The sequence below is a fragment of the Furipterus horrens genome, unplaced genomic scaffold, assembly GCF_987537825.1.
Source record: "Furipterus horrens unplaced genomic scaffold, mFurHor1.1.pri manual_scaffold_6, whole genome shotgun sequence".
NCBI classification, from domain to species: Eukaryota; Metazoa; Chordata; class Mammalia; order Chiroptera; family Furipteridae; genus Furipterus; species Furipterus horrens.
In genome coordinates this window covers 113,973,606-113,980,967 of record NW_028327176.1, presented here as the reverse complement: position 1 = coordinate 113,980,967, position 7,362 = coordinate 113,973,606, and the positions used below count along the sequence as shown (strand labels likewise).

The 7,362-nt window shown below is 34.9% G+C and overlaps 1 pseudogene; it reads left to right on the top strand.

The window, feature by feature from the left end:
• Nucleotides 1–1,839: 1,839 nt before the first annotated feature.
• On the top strand, nt 1,840–1,971 carry LOC150007262 (thymosin beta-4-like; annotated as a pseudogene).
• Nucleotides 1,972–7,362: the final 5,391 nt, after the last annotated feature.

The window sequence follows — 7,362 nt, the reverse complement described above, 5'->3', positions numbered from 1 at the left end:
GGTATATTGGCAGAGTGCTTTGCTTCCTAAAAAGTGTCAATCACTCTTAATCCCAGAGTCAATAAGAGGGAATATATCTAATATAGAGAGTATACAATAGCATGGGAATTAGGAGATAGTATAGTAATTTGAAGAAGCTGATAAGTTTTGACTGTCTCTTCTTCAGGAGTTCCATCCCTATGGGCAGTTAAGTAGACTTTGTTAAAAGATCTAAGGACCAGTCCCTAGAAAGAACTGTTCAACAGGTTGAATAGGGTTCCTCCAAAATTCATATCCACCCAGAACGTCAGAAGTTGACTTCACTTGGAAACAGGATCTGCAATGTAATTAAAGGATGAAGATGAGATCACGCTGGATTAGAACAGGCCCTAAACCCAATGTCTGCATCTTAAGTAGTGATGAAACAACAACTACTACAACAACAACAACAACACTACCTACAGAGACACAGGGGAAAATATCATCTGAAGATAAAGGCAAAATTTTCTGTTATTCTGCCATAAACTAAGGAATACTCAAACCACCAGAAGCTGGAAGAGAAAAGGAAGAATCCTCCCTAGAACCTGTTAGGGAGCGTGGTCCTGATGACACCTTGATTTTGGCCTTCTGGCTTCTAGAACTGTAAAGGAATATTTTTTTCTTTTAATCTACCATGTTATGGTAATTTGTTATAGCAGCTTTCATAAACTAATACAGTGGATTTGTAGGAGGTTAAAATTTTAGTAAGGTCATCTAACACCCTAGATATGAAAGCAAGATATTTACTCTGTAGAAGTAGAGAAAAGTTAACTAGTGTCAATTAAAAAACAATGAAGTATAACAGGAAGGAAGTAGGACTTTGAGTCAGGCTTCCGCTATTGTCATCCTGGCCCCACCAATTGCTACCTGTGTGGTCATGCTCTTTGAATCTCAATATCCTAATTTTTAAAATGAGAAAATGTCCCTATGTCACAGGTTGTTGTGAAGAGTAAGTAAAATAATGCAATTAAAGCACTTGCCATGGCAATACCTGGTGCATTTGAAAGGCTTGATACACCTTATTTTACAACTACTATTAATACCAAGTCTTTTGCTAATATTATGACAAGTCTTTCTCCTCCTTCTCTTCTTCTTCCTATTCATTCACTCATTCTGTGTTTATTAAATGTTTGCTATATGATTCACACTGTACTAAACCCTGAGGATAGAAAAACAAACAAAAGAAAAAGTCAATTTTTGCTGTCCCTGGTACGTTTTGATTTTTTTTGGCTGGGTGATGTAATAGATATTAATAAAATTATTTAATATATTACTGGGGAATAAAAATATAATGTTTTTCTTCACTTCTGCTCAAATGTTCCTCACCCAAATCTTAAAATTAGTCCCTTTCTAAAAAACCCTCCCTCATTTTATCTTCATTTCAATATATCATCAGTTGTCTGTTGAATCCCTGACATATGAGTATATCCAGCAAAATAGTATTCTGGGTAGAAAAAACAGCAATATATATTGTATGGAAAACAAATGGCAAAAGGACCCATATGAAGAAAGTGGATCGAATGAGAGCACGGGTAGTGAGCTTTCAAGTCAGAGAAGAAAGAGGTGTCACATCCCAAAGGTTTTGTGGGCCAATGGAAGTAAAGTATTTGGCTTTTATTCTTCATGAAAATAGAAGTCATCGAAAGATTTTGAACACATGAGTGGCATAATATAAATTGCTAACAGGATCATTATGATTTCTACTTTGAGGATAAGTTAAATGGAGGTAAGTTTAGAAATAGTAAAACCAAACTGGGCAGTGGTCACTGAGCAGATAGGACTTCTCTTGTTTGCGTACCTCGCTCTGCTTCCTCCGCAGCCATGTCTGATAAACCTGATATATACGAGACTGAGAAATTCCAGAAGTTGAAATTGAAGAAGACAGAAACATAAGAGAAATACCTGCCTTCAAAAGAAATGATTGAATAGAAGAAACAAGTAGGGGAAATATAGTGAGGCCCGCACTGCCACTATGCACTTTACATTCCACAAGCATTGCCTTCTTATTTCACTTCTTTTATCTGTTTAACTTTGTAAGATGCAAAAAGGATCAGTGTAACTGACTATTCTGCCCCTTTTTACAACACAGAACTACTTAACAATGAAGGTCGCACCTGCCTCTCCCATCTGCCTGTCTCGCTGGCAAGGAAGGGAAAGAACTTGCATGTTGGTGAAGAAAGATGATCAGTGGGAGGACAGTGAAATCTAGAGTAAAAACCCAGCTTTTCCAAGGTGTCCTGCAGGCTGTAAAATACAGTTTCATCAGAATACCATTATTTTTGTTAAGATGATTTTAATTATTGGAATGAACAATTTTTTAAATATGCAAATAGAAAGTTTTAAAACTTGAAAAAACAAAGAAGAAATAGTAAAGCCAGTTTGAGAGGATACTAAAATAATTCAGGAGAGAAGTAATGGTGGTTGAAGCAGAATGCTAGCAGTGGAGCTAGTTAAGAAGTAGTCAGATGTAAGCTATATTTTGAAAGCAGAGCCAACAGATATTTTTGATACACTGAATATGTGGTATGAGAGAGGTGTCAGAGATGATATAAGGCCATTTAACCCAAGGAAGTAAGAATTGTGATTTTTTTCCCTTTGTGATTAGATTGAGGGTCAGGTGGAAGAACAGGAGATTATTTATCCAACAATGAGTTTGAGATGCCTATTACACATCCCAGTGGTCATGTTGAGAAAGCAGCGGGCAATATAAATTTGGAGATATGTAAGCTTAAGCTATACAATTGATAGTGTACTGGTGAATAGACAAAATGAAAACCCATGGTAGTGATTAAAAATAACAAGGGAGGAAGTAAAGAATAAAAAGAGACTATTCTAAATATTAGCTTTGGGACAAACCATATTTTTAGGGTGCCCTTATTCAGAATATAAGTGCTATCTTTTAGACATGCAGAGGCAGTCTACAGATATCAGTATTTTCAAAGCATTTCATAAACTCAGATATTTAGGAAAAGTGCTGTTTTCCTCCATTTTTTGTAAACTCATTTTCAGACTATGTTTCTATAATGAGACCACAATACTCTGATGCTATTTCACACTCAGCATGTTAAACTATGGTTAACTTCAAAGGCACTTCATGACAGGAGAAAACTGTATCTGAAAGGCTTTCATTGCTTTTCTGTATAAACAGGTTTACATAAACTGGATGATAATCTATAAATAGGTTACTTTCAAACACAATCCATAGATACTTGTCTTTCAATTTTCATTATATTTGAAGCCTTTGAAAACCTCTGCTTAAGTACTGAAAAATTAAGGCTTTTCTTCATTTTGAACAATTGACAGGTTGTGATGTACTCCATCTATTTTGGTACATAGCTTTGTAAAAAGTTCATTTATTACACAGTTTTGATTTTTCTCAAAAGAGTCTGTTCTTTTATCCTTCTCTTTTATTGATGATTCTTTGTGTTCAGAGTTGTTTTTACAATACTATTCTGAAACTAGTTTTGAAACTTTATCTAAAATGTAGCTCATAAAACATATAAAACACTATGGAATCTGATAAAAATACAGCATTATTAGAAAACCTAAGATCTGCCCTCACTAGTAGCTCAGTTGGTTAGAGCACGATCCCAATACACCAAAGTTGCAGGTTTGATCTTTGGTCAGGGTACATACACAAATAAACCAATGAATGCATAAATAAGTGGAACAAGAAGTTGATGTCTCTCTTTTTCTCTCTCTCTTCCCTTCTCTCTCTCTTTTCCTCTCTTTAATCCAATGAACCATAATCTGTTTAGATTGAAGATCACCATAGAAACAGCAATTTTTCAAGGTTACCTTTTATCATCTGAACTCCTGCCCAAAAGGGACTCTTTAACAAATCTAACAGAAAGTAGCCTCACAGGGTGATCTGATCATAAATTCCTATGGTATGGTGGGTAGTCCTGCTCCAGGCCTATAAAAGGTTTATTTTTGCCTTAAGCAAACCCTGTCCATTATTCTTGTGCCTCTAGATTAACACACCTTTGAAATGCCTGAAGTACTTCTCTTTTCCAGAGCTTTTGAAGGCCTTCGAGGAAGCACAGTAATTTGTTAACTCTCCTGTAATCCAATCATAGAGATTTCCCTGTGTTGCTTTCTCCCATAGTCACTTTATTTTCTCTCCTTGATCCCAAATGTATGAAAGAAGTTGCAAAACTGTCATTCTCTGGAGCACTTGAAATCTTGCTTCCCAGCATGTCCTCTTATAAATGTGTCTTATAGCTTTGAACACTTGTTCCTGAAGACAAAAATTTTTGTTTCCTTTGAAAATCTCCTCAAGCTCTATAGCATACTCAGCATTATTGTAACTATACTCAGGCATCTCTAGCTATTCCTGTCTGAACAACTTGACTCATAAAGTATTAGTAAGGTAACTCTTGGGACTTCACCACATAAGATTTCTTTCTCACTAAAAGCATGTAGACTGAGAGAGAAAATCCAAATAGTTCTCATATTGCCTCTTCTATTTATACTCACCTTCAGTATATATAACAGACATAGTGATTATATTAATGTGTAATTTATATCATGCCATTAAATCCCATTATGGTGTCCCTGTCTCACTCAAAGTAAAACCACAAACTTGTACCATCTTTTTCAATATTTTGATGATTTTTCTCTGTCCTGTCCTGTCTTCTCTGATTTCATTTTCTGCTATTCATCTTGGTCATCCTGTTTGAGCCACACAAGTGTCCTTAAATGCCCAGGAAACCCCCTGCTGCATGAGGCCTCTGTGGAATCCTAAACCCGAGGCCTAGAATCATTGCCCTAAGAATCTATTAATTCATTTATGTTCATTACTCATGTTTTTGGTCAAATGTCACCTCACCAGATAAATCTGCATTGATTATACCATCTAAAATATCACCCCCATTTCACTTTCTCTTCATATTGCTTTATTCTTATTTATTCTAGACATTATGAAAAGGACCTGAGTTGAGTGACTTAATGCCAGGAAATCAGAAGAGGAGATTGTTGAGCTCATCTAGCTAAGACACAAGAAGGACCTGAACGAAGGCAATGGGGAGCTGCAGGAGATGAGTAAGGGTTAGATATCAGTAAAACTTTGAGCTAGAATCACAAAAAAAGTGACCACAGATTTAACACGAAGACCAAAGATGGAGGAAGCAAGTCAGGCCAACTTGGTGAATTAATGTGTTTGTCTCTCCCAAAATGCATCAGTGTTGATTTCAGCAGACAAATGAGAATATAAAAAAAGCAAGGTTGAGATGCTGAGAGAATATAGAACTCCGTGGTACAAATTTGAAACAGAATAAACATTTTTTTCCTAGATCAGTTACACTATTTCATACCATTAAATTAAATTACTTCCTTCTAGAGAACTTAGAAATGTCCTGGGAAAGGAGGAAACAAAAAAAAAAAAAAAAAGAAAGAAAGAAAGAAAAACTCATATAAATTGAAACATCTTTTACTTCAAGCATCTCTGTGTATTCTTATGCAAAAAAATAAATTAATTAATTATAAAGACTATAAATGCATCATCTAAAAACAGAGGAAATATTCTTTTACCCATGGCATAGGGAAACCATCTTTATCTCTCTTTAGGATGTTCTTTGTAATAAGACCTTTAGCCTTCTACACTTTATTTACTAAATATTTAAATTGGATATCCTGAATAATGTTATAATAAAATCGCCATTCATTTATTTTGAAGACATACACTTGTTTATTTTTTCTTTGTTATCCAGAAATGTTTTCAATTTAAATAAAATGAGCTGATGACTTCAACAGAATTTTTCCCTTAAAAATATGTTTAAGAGTAATTTTTTAAAAATCATGTCACAACATAGTAATAAAGAGAAATGTTTATATGTTGAACAAATAGTTTTATTTAAGATTAAAAGCACTGGTAAAAATATATTGACCTAAATTATTTAGTGTGAACATAAAAATAAAGAAACAGAATATTCCAGTTATTTTCTCCTGTGACTATACATTATTATTTTCCTATATTAATACCATTTTTATTTCTACTTATTTAACTATTCTCTATAATCTACCTACATTTCCATTTAACCACCTACTGCCTTTTTCATATCCTACAGTATTATCTGATGTGTGGAAAGTTTAAATAGTAAGTTCTCCCTCTCTTTCTCTTTATTTATTCATTTATTTATTTTTAGAGAGAGGGGAAAGGAGAAAGAGAGGGAGAGAAACATCACTGTGTGGTTGACTCTCACTCACGCCCCCAATTGGGGACCTGACATGCAACCTAGTCATGTGTCCTGACTGGGAATCGAACCAGCGACACTTGGCTCTCAGGCCGACGCTCAATCTACTGAGCCACAGCAGCCAGGGCTTCTCTCTTTTTAAAATTTGCACTATGGATTAAAGTAAGATTGCTTTCAAACTAGTATTACCTATTCCATTACATGATATTAATTATTAAATAAAAAAATATTTTAAACTTTCTTTTAAATTAGATTGACAGTACACACACACACATGCACAGCTTGGTTTGTACATACACATGAATATAAAGATGGGATTTTATATTTATTTTTTATAGAAAGCACTCATGCATTATATGTACTTAGGGGTTCTGGATCCACATATAAAGAGCTTAGAAGTCTCTATTGCGTCTTAAAAATAAATAAAATGCTGAACATAGTTAAAAAACCAATAACTATTTTTGTATCCATAAGAGAGAGGACACAGAACAGACCACTGCCCCAGAGTAGAAGAGACAGACGGGTGAATGCAGCAATTGCAGTTTACAAGAACAGAGATTTATGAGCAGAAAACTCCTGGAACCAGTGCCAGGGCTAGAAGATCTAAACTATAATTGTTAAATTGCTGAAGGCTCAGTAAAGACATGTCTGAGAGTTAAAACTTCCAGAGAAATCCACTCATGGGGGGCTGCCCACACAATACTATGAACTTTCTCTCCAAGAGTTTGACTAGGTTCCCACAGCAAATACCAGAATAAAAATCCCCTGGTGTTTGTAGTGTGGAAAAAAGAAGGAAATCATTTTTAAATACGCCAAGGCACTCTGTTCTCTTAAAACAGCCTTTCTTATGGGAAACTAGTGAATCAGAGCCTAACCTGCTGAGTATTATGAGAAGCAATTAATGTGGGACAAGAAAAATACTCTACTCCAGCCCAATGTAGTCATTCCATTCAATGTAAGGAAGAAGAAAATAATTAAGAATATCTGTGAAGTTCATAGTCCAGAGACAAAGGCTCAGCAATGACTGAGATATGATTGTAAGACTAGAATTCTTCCTTTCTCTTCACATTTCACCATCATATTAATAAAGGCCCATTTACAGCAATTTCTTTTACTCAATACATCATGTCTAACTATCAAGACAAAATTG